The 19,240-nt window shown below is 42.5% G+C and overlaps 1 protein-coding gene across 1 annotated transcript in view; it reads left to right on the forward strand.

Moving 5' to 3' along the window:
• Positions 1 to 7,843: 7,843 nt before the first annotated feature.
• The window catches only part of LOC132381587 (zinc finger protein 721-like), a 56,099-nt gene continuing 44,702 nt past the window's right edge, over positions 7,844 to 19,240 (forward strand). The window contains exon 1 of the mRNA XM_059951081.1: positions 7,844 to 10,723. The gene's annotated coding sequence lies outside the window, so the exon portion shown is untranslated. The remainder of the gene's footprint in view (positions 10,724 to 19,240) is intronic.

The following is a 19,240-nucleotide window of genomic DNA, read 5'->3' on the forward strand; positions in this document are numbered from 1 at the left end:
TTGCAGAAAAAAATCGGCACGTACACGCCTACGCACGTACACACATGCACACACAACTGCCCACACAAGGCTTCACGGTCACTGGTAGTCTTTCTCACGGTAAACACACGTAGAAAGCAGGCTTCTTTTTTTCGTAAAAGCGAAAATCCTTTTGGTTAGCGAAAACAGATACTACTGTAGGTCTTTCGTAACAGCAAGTTGTCGTAAAGCGAACGTTCGAGAAACGGGGGCCACCTGAATTCCCATCTTTTCCAGTTTAAGTAGCAACCCTTGTGTCCATAGCATATCATAAGCTTTCTCTACATCAAAGAAAACTACCTCCTTTGATCCTTCATTAACCTGGGCCTTACGAATATCAGATTCCAAACTAAGCACTGAGTCCATGGTCATTCTCCTTTTACCAAATCCACATTGGTACGCCGGTAATTTTCCATGACTCTCCACAAATGTGATAATCATTTGCTGTGTCACCTTACGTACGTGTGAAGTTAGTAAACGAGGTCTGTAACTGGAGAGATCTGATTGATCCTCACCTCTATTCAATACAGAGATAAAAAGCCACAATTTCCAGTAAGAAAGAAGTTGCCTTTCAACCCGTATTGTATTAAAAAAATTTCAAACCCAACGTGTTTCAAATCCCATAAACAAATATTATCTTTCCCAGGTGATGAATGATCAACACCACTAATGGCCCTTTTAAGCTCAGACAATTTAAATCCAACTTTCAAGCAGGAACTGGAATATTCTGTTTTTCTCAGCAATCTGAGGATTCTTTTCCAAAATGGTTTCACAATGAGAATTTTCTTCTTAAGTTGGCTGACTGTGTAGACTGACAAATAGTTAATAGAAATAACTCTGAAAATGTGTAGCTCGGATGGGTGATGGTTGGGTCAGGATCTCCAATCTTGGCAATCCATTTGAGTTACTCAGTTCAAAACACAAAATGCTGGCAGAACCCAGCAGGCCAGACAGCATCTATGGGAGGAGGTAGTGACGACGTTTCGGGCTGAAACCCTTCATCAGGAGTTACTTTATTGTCACCAAACAGTTGATACTAGAGCGTACAATCATCACAGTGATATTTGATTCTGTGCTTTGCGCTCCCTGAAGTACAAATCGAAGTAAATATAATAAAAATTTAAATTATAAATCATAATTAGAAAGTAGAAAAGGGAAAGTAAGGTAGTGCAAGTCAGGTCCGGATATTTGGAAGGTACGGCCCAGATCCGGGTCAGGATCCGTTCAGCAGTCTTATCACAGTTGGAAAGAAGCTGTTCCCAAATCTGGCCGTATGAACCTTCAAGCTCCTGAACCTTCTCCCGGAGGGAAGAGGGACAAAAAGTGTGTTGGCTGGGTGGGTCGTGTCCTTGATTAGCATGTGGTGTAAAATGAGTCCGAGGGTTTCGGCCCGAATCGGCGTCACTACCTCCTCCCATAGATGCTGTCTGGCCTGCTGAGTTCTGCTAGCATTTTGTGTTTTTATTTTATTTATAATCTGCAGATTCACTCGTGTTGCCAAGGATGGAAGATTGGCTTGTGTGATGTGCTGGGCTATGTTCTCGATCTTCTGCAGCTTCTTCTGGTCTTGGACAGGACAACTTCCATACCAGGTTGTGATACATCCTAGAAAATACTTTCTAAGTATTCGTAAATTCGTAAGGGTTTTAGGGGACAGGCCAAATTTCTTCAGCTTTCTCAGGAAGTAAAGGCGCTGGTGGGTCTTCTTGGCAGTGGACTCTGCTTGGTTAGATCAAGTCAGGTCATTTGTGATATTCACCCCGAGGAACTTAAAGCTTTTGACCTGTTCCACCTGTGCACCACCGATGTAGATGGGGTCGTGTGGTCCGCTACTCCTTCTGAAGTCAACAACCAATTCCTTCATCTTGCTGACGTTGAGGGATAGGTTATTGTCTTCGCACCATGCCCCCAGGTTCTTAATTTCCTCTCTGTAGTCAGACTCATCATTACCCAAGATACGGGTGAACAATGTAAACAATTTGTCACCATACAAGACATCATTAGCGTGCTGTTAATTTGTGTTGTGTGCTCTGAATGTTTGGCCTTTAAATACTTATCAATCAGCTGATTGGTCATCATCATGGAAACTAAATTGTGATATAGGGAGACACCCTTATCATTGGTTGCGTGGTCAACTCTGTGCGTTGTGGAATTTTGCACATATAAGTAGTTTACAGAATTGTTCATGGAAACCATGCTCCTGGGAATGCTCTTGCATGCCGCATGCTTGCTTGTACCATGACTTTCGTTAATAATTCTGCCTTTTTCAGAGTCAGTAACTGCAACCTTCTCTCCACAATACAGAAGCGATGATGCATCAAATTTTGCAATTCCCCCCATTTTCAGTATCAAACCCCAAACTTCCCCGACCTGGATTTCTTCCCCAGTACTATCACAGTATGCTCTCCAATTCATTACTTTTCCCTTCTCACTACTTTTCAAACTATAGCTTGAGCTCTTTTACATTGTATGAAAGATGAACTCTGACTAACTTTCCTAAAAGCTTCCTTCGGCTCCTTCACTGCTCTTTTATATTTGTCTGTCCACCAGGGAGCAGTTTTCCTTTTATTATCTCCCAATGATCCAGAATTCGCTTCCTTACCTCTGGAGTTCAGTACAGAGCACAATATATTATTATTCAACTCGATATCCTCCAAAACCAAATGATCAGGAAATTTACTTTCAAATTAATCATCAAATATTTCCCAATTTGCCTTTTTAAGATTCCGTCTCAGGATATGATAATTCCTCTGATACACATCTATTCCCGTTGTACAGGCAATGGGGAAATGATCACTCCCCAAGGGTGTATCATTATACACTTCCCGGTCACACACACCTGCTGTATCCTCAGATGTCAGCGTAAGGTCTATAGCAGAAACAGTGTTTTTAAATAGATTTATCTTTGTACTCCTACCGCCAATCAAGCACAACAAACACTTCTTTTTCCAGAAAGTCTTCCACCACCGTCCCATTCACACTTGTGACTCCACAACCCCACATAGTATTCTGAGCATTAAATTCCTCACACCATAGAACCTTCCTTTAAACATTTTCACCCACCCACACTTTCAGTACATCAGGCAGGTGTTAACCTTTCACAAGTGTTCTAAAAATATTATCTGTAATATTTCAACTACAAACCCCATTTCCAGAAAAGTTGGGATATTTTCCAAAATGCAATAAAAACAACCTGTGATATGTTAATTCAAGTGAGCCTTTATTTAACTGACAAAAGTACAGAGAAAAGATTTTTCAATAGTTTTACTGACCAACTTAATTGTATTTTATAAATATACACAAATTTAGAATTTGATGGCTGCAACACACTCAACAAAAGTTGGGGCAGAGGCATGTTTACCATTGTGTTACATCACCTTTCCTTTTAATAACACTTTTTAATCGTTTTGGAACTGAGGATACTAATTGTAGTAGATTTGCATTTGGAAATTATCCCAACTTTTCTGGAAATGGGGTTTGTAAAATTGACTCATAAACAACTCCAGTTTGCAATGCCTCCACCATTACCAATTTTCTGATTGCATTTTAAATCAACATAACCTTGTGTCTTAAAAGCTCAGACAAGATTTCCACCAGGTTTCCTATACACACATAACGTCAGTTTTATTTGGTAAAACTTCAACAAATTTCTTTAATTATTGATCATGAGCTAACAAACTTCTAGCATTACATTGTAAGATTAGAAAAAATGTTAGCAACTCTTATTTGATGTCTAAATGTTATTTACCCATCCTTAAATAATTAATAACGTTTAGATTTAAGTCTTTTATTTCTAGATATTTTTCTGCAGTTTTTAATACAATTTAAAATTTTTCTATCCTACTTTTAGCTTGCACTGTACATTTACCACATCTGCCATGAAAGTGACAAATTTCAGTTTATCAATAAGTCAAGGAATTTCTTGTAAAATCATGGACTGTGTCAGATGATTTCTTCCCTGGAGGCTGCCTTGTTATTGCTTGAGATAAGGTCAATCAATGTAGTGTCGTCGACAAATTTATTTAGCAGATTATGGGTGACAGTCATGAGTTTATAGGGAGTAAAGGAGGGGACTCAGTACATGGCCCTGAGGGGCTCCTGTATCGAGGGTCAGAGGGGTGGAGGTGAGGGAGCCCACTCTTACTACATGTCAGCGAAGTTATTCCCTTTTGGTTCATCAAAGGGTAATAACTGTTCCTGAATCTGGTGTGAGTCCTGAGGTTCTTGTACTTCCTTACTGATGTCCTGGGTGGTGGGGGTCTGTGATGATGGATGTTGCTTTCCTGTGACAGTGCTTTGTGTAGATTTGCTGAATGGTGAGGCGGGCTTTACCTGTGATCGACTGGGCCATATCCACTGCTTTTTGATTAGTGCTGATGCAGCCAGTCAATATGCTCTCTGCTACACAGCTACAGAAATTTGTTAAAGTTTTACATGTCATGCTGCTTCTAGGCAAACTCCCAAGACAGTAGAGATGCTACCGTGCTCCCTTTGTATGTGCACCTATGTGCTGGGCCCAGGACAGGTTGTCCAAAATAACAACAGCGAGAAATTTAAAGTTGGTGACCCTCTCCACCTCTGATCCTCCAATGAGAACTGGCTCCTGGACCTCTGGTTTCTTCCTCCTGAAGTTAATAGTCAGCTCCTTGGTCTTGCTGACATTGAATAAGAGATTATTGTTGTGGCACCACTCAGCCAGATCTTCAATCTCCCTCCTGTATGCTGATTTATCACCCCGTTTGATTTGGCCCATGACAGAGGTGTCATCAGCAGACATGAATTTGACATCGGAGCTGTGCTTAGCCACAGCAAGTGTAAAGCGAGTAATCGGACTGATATCAGAAACAGGTTCGCATTCAAAACTCAATAATGCCTTCAACTCTTTCTCCTTCTTTCCTTTATTTAAACCCTCTCTACTGTGTCATCACTGGACCATCCTCAATTTTTTTCAGTTCTAATTACAGAAACCTGCCATTTGCCTTTCCCCGTACAACTCACCCAATACCACCACTACCTCTGTATTCTGCTTTGCCTCCTGACATCTCTATACGCCCCCCCTTCTCCTGCCCCAACTGCTGAACCTGTCTGACAGCAGGCCGAAGAAGCCACTACCGCGTGTTTGAGATTCTAACGACCCCCCCCCCCCCAAAACCCTGGGCAGCGGGAGTCGTCATCTTCTATTGCTTCTTATTGGTTGTTGGCAGACCAACTGAAAAGGTGCATTACCGCCCCCTACTGAACTGGAGTAGTGTATATGGATTTCAGCAAGGCATTTGACAAGGTACACCATGCAAAGCTTATTGAGAAAGTAAGGAGGCATGGGATCCAAGGGGACATTGCTTTGTAGATCAAAAACTGGCTTGCCCACAGAAGGCAAAAAGTGGTTGTAGACGGGTCATATTCTGCATGGAGGTCAGTGACCAGTGGTATGCCTCAGGGATCTGTACTGGGATCCCTACTCATCATGATGTTTATAAATGACCTGGATGAAAAAGTGGAGGGATGGGTTAGTGAATTTGCTGATGATACAAAGGTTGGGGGTGTTGTGGATAGCGTGGAGGGCTGTCAGAGGTTACAGTGGGACATTGATAGGATCCAACACTGGGCTGAGAAGTGGCAGATGGAGTTCAACCCAGATAATTGTGAGGTGGTTCATTTTGGTAGGTCAAATATGATGGCAGAATATAGTATTAATGGTAAGACTCTTGGCAGTATGGAGAATCAGAGAGATCTTGGGGTCCGAGTCCATAGGACACTCAAAGCTGCTGCGCAGGTTAACTCTGTGGTTAAGAAGGTATACAGTTCATTGACCTTCATGAATCGTGGGCTTGAGTTTAGGAGAGGGGTAATGTTGCAGCAATATAGGACCTTGATCAGACCCCACTTGGAGTACAGTGCTCAGTTCTGGTCACCTCACTAGGAAGGATGTGGAAACCACAGAAAGGGTGTAGAGGAGATTTACAAGAATGTTGCCTGATTTGGGGAGCATGCCTTATGAGAATAGGTTGAGTGAACTCTGCCTTTTCTCCTTGGAGCGAAGGAGGATGAGAGGTGTACAAGATAATGAGAGGCATTGATCATGTGTATAGTCAGAGGCTTTTCTCCAGGGCTGAAATGGAGAAAAGAGGGCACAAAAGGTGCTTGAAAGTAGGTACAGAGGAGATGTCAGGGGTAAGTTTTTTACACAGAGTGGTGAGTGCGTGAAATGGACTGCCGGCGTTGGTGGTGGAGGCAGAAACGATAGGGTCGTTTAAGAGACTCCTGGATGGCTACATGGAGCTTAGAAAAATAGAGGGGTATGGGTTACCCTAGATAATTTCTATGGTAAGGAGATGCTTGGCACAGCTTTGTGGGCCGAAGGGCCTGTATTGTGCTGTAGGTTTTCTATGTTTCTGTGTTTTTTTTCTCCCAGGTATTTTATTGAACTGGTGCTTCCATGTAAGTTTCACATCTATCCACGTACCGATCACTGGCTCTTGTTCAATGTCTGTCCATGCAGTCCAAGGTTAACAATGATGTGTTACCAAAACAAATAACCTGTGTTTTTGCTGCTGTGAACTTAAACCCCCACAGCTCACCCCGTTTCTCCAATTCCTGCACAGCAGCCTGAACATGTTAATTACGAAGTTAATATTTCTGACCCTTTTCCATACGGCCCTATCGTCAGCATACGGGGACTTCGAAATGTTAGGATCAACATTATAAAAAATTATCATTTATCTTCGTATTAAACAGGACAGGACAACAAACACTCCATTGTGAAGGACCGTTATCTTTAGAATAAACCTTACAATGCTCTTTGCCCACGCTGACCCGTGTGATCCTCTGAAACAACAAATCTTTAACCTGATCACACATTTGTCCACCAGTCCTGACTTTACAGATTTATCAACAGTCCCTCCATCATAAGCCTTCTCAATATCAAGGAAGATACCACCACAACCTCCTCCTTAACCTGTGAGTTTCTAACATCAGATTCCGGAGTCCTCCTACCTTTACGAAAGCTGCTTTGATGAGGTGACAGTAATCTTCGACTTTCCAAATAAAACACCAATCTCTCAGCCACCGTCCTCTCCACAAGTTTACACATGTCGAAGAGATTGTCCTGTGACCAGCAGACTCTGATTGTTCTTTGCCCGGTTTCAGGTCTGGAGTTACCACCCCTAACTTGCACACTGCCTCCAGCAGTCCAACTTCGACTGGACAAATCCACGACCGTCTGAAACTTGTTTTCCCGTACGTCAGAGAGCATTCAATAACAAAGCCCATCTCTTCCTGGTGACACATGTTTAATCCTAGAAAGTACTTGTTTGAGTCCAGATAATGCAAACTCCACATCAAGCACTGAATCAATCCACTGCCTGCCCTCATTAATCCCAAGATTATTGTCAAGGAATGCCCTCCTGTTTGGATTAGCCTCTTCACTCAGTCTCTCAGAATTCTGCATTTCACAAAAACCTCAGAACATAAGACAGGAAGGACTCTGCTCCGTCTCACACCCTCCATCTTCCAAATCAGACCTCACAATTCACCTACTGGGAGAGTTGGTATTCACCTAAAACACTCAAAAATTTCTACAGATGTGCTGCATCAGAAAGCTACATCACCATCTGGTATGGGGTGGTGTGGGGTTACTGCACAGAATCAAAGTGAGTTGCAGAGAGTTGTAAAATTAGTCAGCTTCATCATGGGCACTGGGGTCCATAGTATCCAGGACATCTTCAGGGAGCAGTGCCTCAGAAAAGTGCCATGCATCAGTAAGGACCCCAACACCCAGGAAATGTCCTGTTCTCATTGATACCATCAGGAAGGAGGTCAAATGAATGGACATTGAACCCATGAACACTACCTCACTACATTTTGTTTTATTTGCAATCAGGCTCTTGGCATTCCACTGTAGAATAGTAAGCACCATTGGGCAGGAGACTGTTAACTGAGAGCTCCACCCTGTAACACCTCAATTACTATCTCTAACAACAGTCCTGCAATGCCAAGAAATTTATCTGCAGCCTTCAAAATAATTTCCCTGTTAGCTTGAGAGGTGCGTTTGACTATGTCAGCCATAAAGGCCACAAATCTTATCTCCCTTCAAAGATTTATGAGTAATAAATGGGTGAGCCGGGCAAACAGTTTCTTGTTGGACTGGGGTTCTGGGTACAAGCCTCTCACCCTTATCAATTTCCATGACCCTCTGCAGTGCTTCAGCATACGACATAGCGGACTGCAGGCTCACCCACTGAGCTTTAACCACTACGCAGCCTCCATATGCAGCACCAGGTTCCCGTCCACAGCGACAACATTTCAGCCTCCATAGTCACGTTCACCACCACACCTACTGCAGCGTCTCTTCCCACGGCACACAGCAGCTACAGGTCCAACTTTCTGACAATTAAAACGACTCAGAGGAGGCAGCGCACACACCTGGACTCCGTAATTCATAAAACCAGCCGACACTCTATTTGGCAATGAAGTACCGTCAAATTTAACCATAACTGAGAGACTATCTTCACGTACTCCATCCTGAAACTTTTTCGACCTTTTTGCTTCCATCACGTTTTCAACTTTCAAATTCTCTTATCTGGTCCACCGAAACATCTAGACAAGAGCAACTTCCAATATCACTCCACTGTCTTTCCATAAACAGTGACATAACTACACTCCCACCACCAACTGATTTCAAAGCCAAGGCTCTGTCCCTTCATGTACCATCATTACAGATCACTAGCATCTTCCCACCTAGATGCAGATGAGCACCAACTCTACCCCCAAGTGATCAGAAGTTAATTGAATCAGATTAAGAGAACTACTAGGAGCAGAGTCAATCTTCATCAATACCTTAATTTCCCGGTTTCCTCTGCTTTCCAAAATCATGCAGTTCCTCACCATCATTAAGTCTGCTCCATTTTCTATATTCCCACTTTCTTCTATGTCCTTTGATTACCTGCCAACATCATCTTCTTTCCTCCTGTTGCCACCATTCTCCATCTCCCACTCACTTCCTGCCATCTCCTCTCCACTCACAGCTCCAGAAGTTAACCACTCCTCACAAAATTCATTTGAAATTAGCTGACTCTCCTCATCTGTTCTCACACCAGCCAAACTCAGCAGTGGAGTCTTCTTCCTTTTTTAGTAGTCCATCTTAAAGGTGCATTACTGCCACCAGCTGGATTGTGAAACAAATATTTCTACAACAAGTGCCTCATAAGCTTCATTCACAACCCCTTTCCTTATAAAACTGACAACACCACCCCCTTCACCAAATAACCTATCACACTTAATAAAAATATAATCTTGCAAAGAAAAAGGTTTCGTGAATACATATAATATCAGGATGATTTGACAAATCAGCAATAAACTTCTTAAAATCTTGTCCACTGGAAATCAGACTTGAACTGCAAACTTCTAATTCCCGTTATTTACCTTCACAGGAAGACTGAGATACAGATACCCCACCCATCAGAGGTTCTTTCACAGCTTCCCACGTAACACCAGTTAAACCGAGAAACTCTTCTGCAGCTTTCACAATAATTTTAGTTTTCTCAGTATGACTCGATTCACCACATCTGTTATAAACATCAAAAACTTCATTTTATCTACAAGTAAATGAACTCTGATGCTGACATACATCCACTGACTTCACAGTTTGGTCTCAAACCAGTAATGCTTTATCAACATTCTGTTTAACTTTTTTGCAAGGCCTCTGCATAAGACACACCCTGTTGAACTGCAGTTGCCTTTTTAAACACTTCACATCCGCTGTAAGTTGCACGATCTTCCCCTCCACAATTACATCAGTTTAACTTGACCTTTCTCCACAGACTTCATACTTATGCACCCCCCCCCCACTTCCTACACCTTAGTTTCCCAGACATACTGCTGGAACATGCCCAGATCTTCAAAACATTTGAAACATCTAAGTAGAGATTGAATATTACCAGGGAGCTTCGCCTCAACAAAATAAATCAATACTGTACAGATAAACTATCCACCTTTTCCCATTTTTATATACTTTTTAATCTCTTTACATCCTTAACCTTACCTCCCAATAAATGACATTTAACCTACTCTATTGAAATCTCCACCAGAACCCTGTACCTCTATTTTATACTATTTTTTGTCAAGCAAAGTCTTCAAACGTAATGCCTGATGGAGTTCTGATGAAGGGTTTCGGCCTGAAACGTCGTCACTACCTCCTCCCATAGATGCCGTCTGGCCTGCTGAGTTCTGCCAGCATTTTGTGTTTTTGTTTTTATTTATTTCCAGCATCTGCAGATTCACTCGTGTGACCTTAAAGTCTCCCTTTATTTCGAAAAATCCCCTCCATCAGTAGAAATCACTACGATATTATGTGTCTTTTTCCGGTTTACAGAACCTCTTTCCAAACTCCTTCCGTCAATCCGTACTCTCCCCCGATCTCTGTTTCCTGTTCCTTTTCCAGATCCTCCTGATTACCTGAAGCTACAGTACTTCCCGACATCCCCACAGCAGCCACAATCCCGCATGTTAGCAGCTCAAGTCTTTCGCGGGTGGCAGCGGGAGTCGATGCTGGTGGACATTTGCAATGGCAGCAGCCTTACCCAGAAATCTCCGCGCTGCAGAAAGCGCCGACTGTCATTCTAGTGCGCATGTGCAAAGCGCAGCTAGCCGGACTCCCAGAAGCGCGCATGCGCTCAGTGGACAATAGGCGCCCAAGGATTGGCAGCAGGTAGGACCGGGCTCCGAGCGGGTTTTCATCAGCAGCGGGGCCCGCATAACCCTCTCCCCCACCCCGGGACAATCGCCGAGAACCAGAGACCCGCCGCGGCACCTCACACTGGGACAGTCCCGGTTATTTTCCCTTCCCGCTGCCTCCGAGTACGTGATCGGGCCCCGGGAGAGGGGGAGGGGGTGGGGGGGGGGGGGTGCTGGCGCCATCGCTGTCGCGCATGCGTACCGCCGGGACCGTGGCGGATGGACGGGTTTCTGGGCTCTGGGCTGTGGTGGGTAAAGGAGCCGCCATGCGAGACTCTGCCCGATCGCCGGCGGGGGCAATGGGAGCGGGAGGGCATCCTACGTACTGCTGAGCGTCAGCTGTCTAAATCCACGCATTTGGGGCTCAATTGTATATATCCGAGTTCATCACAATCGGGTTTAATATCACCGGCATATGTCGTGAAATTTGTCAACTTAGCGGCGGCAGTACAGTGCAATGCATGATAATATAGAAAATTTAATAAATATACATTACAGTAAGTATATATGTGTATAGTAAATAATTAAATTAAAAATAGTTGTGCAAAAACAAAATTTTAAAAGGTGAGGTAGTGTTCATGGGCTGAATGTCCATTTAGAAATAGGATGGCAGAAGGGAAGTAGCTGGTCCTGAATCGCTGAGTGTGTGTCTTCAGACATTTGAACCTCCTTCCTGATGGCAACAGTGAGAAGAGGGCATATCCTGGGTGATGGGGGTCTTTACTGTTAGGTGCCACCTTTCTGAGGGAGAGCTCCTTGTAGATGTCTTGGATACTACATTAATCTCACATTAAGAGCCTCTAATGAACCTTTCAAACCAGTGCAGTAAGTGATATCCTGACAAATGAAACATGTCTTCAACCGGCCGATGTCTGGAGATCAGTAAATAACATAGTTGGGACTGTTGTCTAAACAAAGGTACGAGGTCTGATTTGAAATAAAAAGCCAGTTAGTGCTGTGTAGAGAGAGAGAGAGAGAAACACTTCTATCACTGGTGCTGGACATTCTGCCACTTTTCTATTCTGTCTGAGTATAGAATGACATTGAACACATCTGCCCTGGGATCTGGAGCTGCAGCTCGATGACCTATGGCTTATTAGGGAAAGTGAACAGGGGTGATAGCTACAGGGAGTTAATCACCTCGAGGCTGCAAGAGTTAGATAGTGAGGGAAGCGAGGGAAAGAGCTCAGATAGTAGAGAGCACCCCTGTGTCCATCCCCCTCTGTAATCATTATCTCGCTTTGGATGCTGTTGAAGGGGGGTGACCTGACAGAGGATGACCTCGGCGATCGGGTCTCTGGCACTGAGCCTGGTTCCATGGTGCAGAAGGGAGAGAAGAAGATGAGGAATGCAGTAGTCATAGAGGACTCCATAGTGAGGGGAACACACAGGAGGTTCTGTCAGCCTGATAGAGATACCTGCATGGTGTTTTGCCTCCCAGGTGCCAGGGTACGGGATGTCTCAGATCAGGTGCAGAGTATTCTGAAGGGAGAGGGTGAACAGCTATAAGTCTTGGTACACATTGGTACCAATGGCATAGGTAGAAAAAGGGAGGAGGTCCTGAAGAGAGAATTCAGGGAGTTGGGTAGGAAGCTGAAAAACAGGACCTCCAGGGTAGTAATCTCAGGATTACTGAGATTACTACCCTGTGCCACGTACTAGCGAGTGCAAGAATAGCATGATCAGGCGTATTAATATGTGGCTGAGAGACCGGTGTAGGGGGCAGGGCTTCAGACTCCTGGATCACTGGGGGAAGTACAACCTGGTCAAAAAGGATGGGTTAAACCTGAATCCAAAGGTGTCCAATATCCTAGAGGACACTGTTACACAACCAGCAGCGATAGATATGAATTTGAGTCGGGTTTTTATGAATAAGCAACAGAATTTATTAGCCTCTACTCAAAAATGTCAAAAGTAAACAACCAACTAACTTGAACTGAAGTTAGCAGTGTTATGCATCTATAGTTATAAAACAGTCGAACTTAGAGATAATTCTTAACAGAGCTTATTCAAGCACAGTCTTAAAGTGGTAGTTTAATAAGTCCATATGATTCATAAAATAAGTGAGGGGAGAGGCTTCCCGAACCAGCGATGAGCTGATCCTTGAAGAAAAGAGGAAACTGCTGACGTAGATCCCAGCTGATAAATGCCTTTTCCGAAGATCCCGAAGAATACAATTTCTCAAAGTAACTGACCTGTCACCACACACCCGAGACCTTGCAGGGATTAACCAAAAGTGCGTGCCACACTTCATGCCAATCACTTCAATACACACAGAACACCATTGATTTCTACCCAATTCTTTGGTTTCGCACGAAGCTGGTATTTCTTCACTCTCTCCTAGATTATGTAACCACCAACAGTGACTCCCAACAAAACAACTACGCAACAAATTATTGTCTCCCCTTCTATACCAGCGGGACATGCCATCACGTAACATCACATCACCCCACTATCAGATGACAATTACATCGTGCTCACGGGACAGGTAACACCTCCCCCCCAAGAAAATAAAATTTTGATCTATTAAGAGCAAAATTTTTAACTGCAATTTACAAAATATACAAATGTATAAAACTTACAAAATGCATAATATACATACAATTATCATACAGCACTCTACAAGCTAATATCATATATGGCAGGAGTGTATAAAAAATCAAAATTCCACTGCATAAAAAAATTACATTGCAAGTTCAACATTTGGACAGACAGTTGGTAATTAGATTATCTTTGTCTTTAATGTGAGTTATTAAGTAATCATATTCGTGTAAAATCAGTTGAATTGGAGATTGGTTTGTCATTTTAACCATTTTCCTTAACCAAGCCCGGATCTGCAACATGATCAAGATATGTCACAGTGGAATGGCCAAATTCACTTTGAGCTAAGTTAACAGTTAAGTTAGCTTCTGAAAGCCTTTCAGACAGCTTTTCCACTGCAGTGATATGTGCTCCCCAAGGGCCATTCCCTGTGACTAAATCATCAATATAAGCATCTGTATGTTTTAACCCTTGAATAACAGAATTAATCATTCTTTGGACAGTTCCTGGAGCATTTTTCATTCCAAATGGCAAAACATTGTATTCATATAACCCAGGTGGCGTTACAAATGCAGAAATTTCTCTACCTTTATCTGTCAAGTGGAACACACCATACCCTTTTAACAGATCAATCTTTGTAAGAAACTTAGCTTTTCCAACCTTGTCCACACAATCATCTACCCTAGGGATTGGATTTGCTTAGGTTTTTGTTACAGCATTCACCTTTCTGTAATCGGTACAAAACCAAATACTACTATCTGGTTTAGGCACCATGACCCAAGGTGAACGCCAATCTGAAGTAGAGGGTCTAATAATATTTTTTAACATATATTCTATCTCTTGTTCAGCGATTCTACATTTTTCCATGTCCATTTGATATGGATGTTGTTTTATGGGTTTGGTGTTTCCAACATCTGCATCATGTAAGGCTACTGTGGTTCTTCTTGGAATGTCTCGAAAAAGATTCCTAAATTTCATAATTAACTGTTTCATTTGCTGTGGCTGTAGATGAGCCAATTGCTCATCAATATTTTCCAAAATTGTTGAATTTGGTAGTCTGGCAGAAGTAATGTTCGGTTTAAAATAAGCCTCGGATGGATTAGCTGCCAAGTTCCCAGGGAGATCAGACTCATTGTTACTGACAACAACAGTCATAGTGGCAGACTGTTTTTCATAATATGGTTTTATCATGTTTACATGACAAAGCTGCATTGGCCTTTGTCGATCTGGTGTTTTTACCACATAGTCCACGTTATTAACTTTAGATATAATCTCATAAGGACCATGAAATTTAGCTTGTAAAGGGTTTGTTTGCACAGGGAAAAGAACCAACACTTTATCTCCCGGCTTAAATGACCTCATTCTAGCTTCCTTTTATATATCATTTTATTGAAGGAATGACACAATACAGAATACATAATGCATTACTTATTCCTCCATTTTGCTTTTATATGTTACCCCTATACAAAAATCCCCTCACCCACCCTCCCCGAACACACCATGGCAGCTAATGTATTTACAGTACAACATTTCACAATACAAGTATGGACATTTCACAGCCATACCACCACACTACTTCAAGACGAAGGCCCACACACATCCACAACATGTCAGATGATCCAGAATACACTCATATTACAATTCATCAACCACCCTGTGAGGTAAACCATATGCGTGTTAAAAGGGGGACAACTTCCCAAGTACAATCAGATGCCCTCAACTAGTAGGTAATTCCTTAAGACTCCCTAGATATGACAAGAAAGGTCCCCATTTCGAATAGAACTTTTTCACAGCCCCCTCAAAGTGAATTTAATCTTTTCTAATTTCAGAAAAAACATTACATCCTCTAACCAGGCAGCAGCAGATGGGGGACCAGCAAGATTATCCTACAGGCCAAAAGCGATGTAAATGCAACGATATCCGACTGGTTTGCATTTAAACCCAAAGCATCATTTGCCACACCAAGTACAGCTATAAGCGAGCAAGGTCTCAATGCCACCCCCAAAATCTCACTGATAATTTTAAACTGGCTTTTAAAATGCCCAGTAGCCATCAAGCCGAGGGCAAGACCAAAATGCATGCACTAAACCAGCCGGAGAGAAGGAACACCTGTCACAGCCAGCGTCTGTCCCAGGATATACGTCAGCAAGCCTGGTTTTACTTAAATGTACCCTGTGTAAAACTTTAAATTGTATGAAATTGGTTGGCAGACAGGTAACAAAGAGTAGGGATTAATGGGTCCTTTTCAGAATGGCAGGCAGTGACTAGTGGGGTACCGCAAGGCTCGGTGCTGGGACCGCAGCTATTTACAATATACATTAATGATTTAGGTGAAGGGATTAAAAGTAACATTAGCAAATTTGCAGATGACACAAAGCTGGGTGGCAGTGTGAAATATGAGGAGGATGTTATGAGAATGCAGGGTGACGGACAAGTTGGGTGAGTGGGCAGATGCAGTTTAATGTGGATAAATGTGAGGTTATCCACTTTGGTGGCAAGAACAGGAAGGCAGATTACTATCTGAATGGTGTCAAGTTAGGAAAAGGGGAAGTACAACGAGATCTAGGTGTTCTTGTACATCAGTCACTGAAAGTAAGCATGCAAGTACAACAGGCAGTGAAGAAAGCTAATGGCATGTTGGCCTTCATAACAAGATTGAGTTGAGTATAGGAGCAAAGAGGTCCTTCTGCAGCTGTACAGGGCCCTTGTGAGACCAAACCTGGAGTATTGTGTTCAGGCTTGGTCTCCAAATTTGAGGAAGGACATTCTTGCTATTGAGGGAGTGCAGCGTAGGTTCATGAGGTTGATAACCGGGATGGTGGGACTGTCATATGTTGAAAGATTGCAGCGACTGGGCTTGTACACACTGGAATTTGAAGGATGAGAGGGGATCATATTGAAACATATAAGATTATTAAGGGATTGGACACACTGGAGGCAGGAAGCATGTTCCCAATGTTGGGGGAGTCCAGAACCAGATGCCCCAGTTTAAGAATAAGGGGTAGGCTATTTAGAACGGAGTTGAGGAAAAATTTCTTCACCCAGAGAGTTGTGGATATGTGGAATGCTCTACCTCAGAAGGCAGTGGAAGCCAATTCTCTTGATGCATTCAAGAAAGAGTTAGATAGAGTTCTTAAAGATAGCAGAGTCAAGGGATATGGGGAGAAGGCAGGAACGGGGAACGGGATTTTGGATGATCAGCCACAATCACATTGAATGGCAGTGCTGGCTCGAAGGGCCGAATGGCCTACTCCTGCACCTATTATCTATGAGCCCCAGTCTAGCACATGATGACGAGGAATGAACCCTATTGAATGCTTTTGCCCAATATTCCTCAGCCAGATCCATACCAAGGTCATCCTCCCACCTAGTCTTAGTTTTGTTTAGATCTTTAACTCCCAAAGACATCAGCTGAGATTATAGTACAGAGATCAGCCCCTTATCATTAAAGTGAAGAGTGATTTTTTTTTCTCTCACAACATAGCAGGTAGTAGATCCGGAAAAGAGGGAAATTTTTCCGACAAAGTGGCAAATCTGCAGGTATTTAAAAAAAAGATTATGCGGAAGGCCATATTTACTGCATAGGTTATCAAAACTATCAAATATATTATCAGTGTACAAATCCTTAATGAGCATAAGACCGTTCAAACCCCATTGTCTAAAAACTGAATCGAGTGTGGAGGGAAGAAATAGATGGTTTCTATGACTGGGACCCAAAACTGAAGCTGATGTAAACTTATAGTGGCAGCAAAATTGATTAAAAATTCTGAGGGTGGGGAGCACGGCCGGGTTAGATGTGAATTGAGAGGATTTCAATAGCAAGGAAGAATACACTAAAGCTTGGAAAGACGAGGAGTGGCAAGACCGTGTCTTAAGCAGACACCAGTTTATATCTGGCCAGTGGAGCCAAAATAATACTTTTTGACTGTTCGATGCCCAGTAATAATGAATAAAGCCAGGAAGGCCCATTCCACCTCAGTCAACAACCCCTTTGGAGAGTGCACTTATTAACCCTTGGGACCTTATTTTCCTAAATAAAGGAGGTTATAGCTTGGTCGACTGATTTGAAAACTTAGATAAGAAAACTGGCAAGCACTAGGACAAATAAAGAAATCTGGGAAGTACAGTCGTTTTCACTGATTGAATTCAGTAAGGGGTAAGCTGCGCCATCTCTCAAAATCAGCTTTCATTTGGCTAACCTGAGGCCTGTAGTTAGCTTCAAACAGAGATGTGAAAGAGTGAGTAACGTGTATTCCTGGGTATACAAAACCATCCTGAGATAAAGGAAAAGGCAAAGATTCCTGTCAGATCTGTAGGGCCAAGTTATTAATGGGAAAGCATTTGCTTTTTTGAAGGTTCAGTTTGGAGCCAGAGAAGGCTCCAAATTGACCTAATAATGACACAATAGCAGGACTGCTACCTACAGGGTCGCTAACATAAAGTAGGAGGTCGTCAGCATATAGGGATACACGGTGTTCCATGTCCCCTCTCCTAATGCCTTGAAATAATGTAGTTGACTTAAATGCAATAGAAAGAGGCTCAATTGCAATTGGAAACAGAAGAGGGGACAATGGGCAGCCTTGGCGAGTGCTACATCTTAATGGTAAATAGTCAGATGGAAAATAATTCGTCTGTATACACGCTAAAGGCGAGTGATATAATAGCTTAACCCAGGCTACAAATATTCTACAAATAACACTAAACAAGTATGCCCACTCCACTCTATCAAACGCCTTCTCCAGGTCCAAGGAGATAACAACCTCCGGACTCGGAGAATTGCTGGGTGAATAAACCACATCAGCCAGTCGATGGATATTAAAAAAAGAATGGCGACTTTTAATGAAACCTGTTTGATCATCTGAGAATATCTTGGGAAGGGGGTGTTCTAAACGGCACGCAAGCACTTTAGCCAAAAGTTTCACATCCACATTCAAAAAGGGGTGGGGCAATATGATCTACATTGAGGCAGGTCCTTGTCCTTTTTAAAAAGAAGTGAAATAGATTCCTGTGAAAGAGTAGGGGGTAAGAAACCATTCTCCAAAGATTCCTGAAACACTTCTAGAATGATCGATATGAGCTTAACCTTAAATTTCTTATAAAATTTTATCGGATAACCATCAGGACGTGGGGACTCACCACTCTGCATGGCCATAATGGCATTATTAATCTCTTCCTGCCCAAGAGCCCGATCTAAATTCTCCACCTCCTCTGGTTCAAGTTGGAGTTTCCAAATTATCTAAAAAAAATTCCATATTTGTTATATCTGAGGGAAACAGGTATACAGAGATGTTATTAATCTCTTTTGGATTGTTTGTCAAGTTTCGGTGCATGTCACTTATCTGGGGAATAAGTCGTGATGCATCTTGACGCACCAACTGATGAGCCATAAGCCAGCTCGCCTTGACACCATGTTCATAATAGAGGCCACGTGTCTTAAGAATTAATTGTTCTGATAGGTTTGTAGATAGAAGATTAAACTTGGCTTGCAAGTCAGCCCAGCTTTTATACAATTCTGCAGTGCCTACCTCAGAATATTGCCTATCCAGGTCCAAAATGGATTTCCTTCCTACACTCTTTATTGCCATGTGAAGTATAAGATATTATTTGACCCCACAACTAAGCTTTTAAAGTTTCCCAAAGTAAAGAGTATGATACCGACTCAGTTTTGTTAGTCTCGAAGAATGTGTCAATGTTAGCCAATATATAACTACAAAATTTCTCATCGGAAAGCAAAAGGGGGTTAAGTCTTCACAGAGGCTGTTCTCTAATGTTTAAAGGAAAACACAGGTCTGGTTTCATGGGTGAGTGATCAGTTTGTCTAATCATTGGTATCAAGGAGTTATCTATAGAGAAATAGTCTAGCCTGGAATAGGAGTGGTGAACATGAGAAAAGAGAATTGCCTAACTGATGGATTCAACTATCTCCAGATGTTTCAGATGAGAGAAAACT

This window comes from Hypanus sabinus, chromosome 26, assembly GCF_030144855.1.
Source record: "Hypanus sabinus isolate sHypSab1 chromosome 26, sHypSab1.hap1, whole genome shotgun sequence".
In the NCBI taxonomy this organism is placed as follows: Eukaryota; Metazoa; Chordata; class Chondrichthyes; order Myliobatiformes; family Dasyatidae; genus Hypanus; species Hypanus sabinus.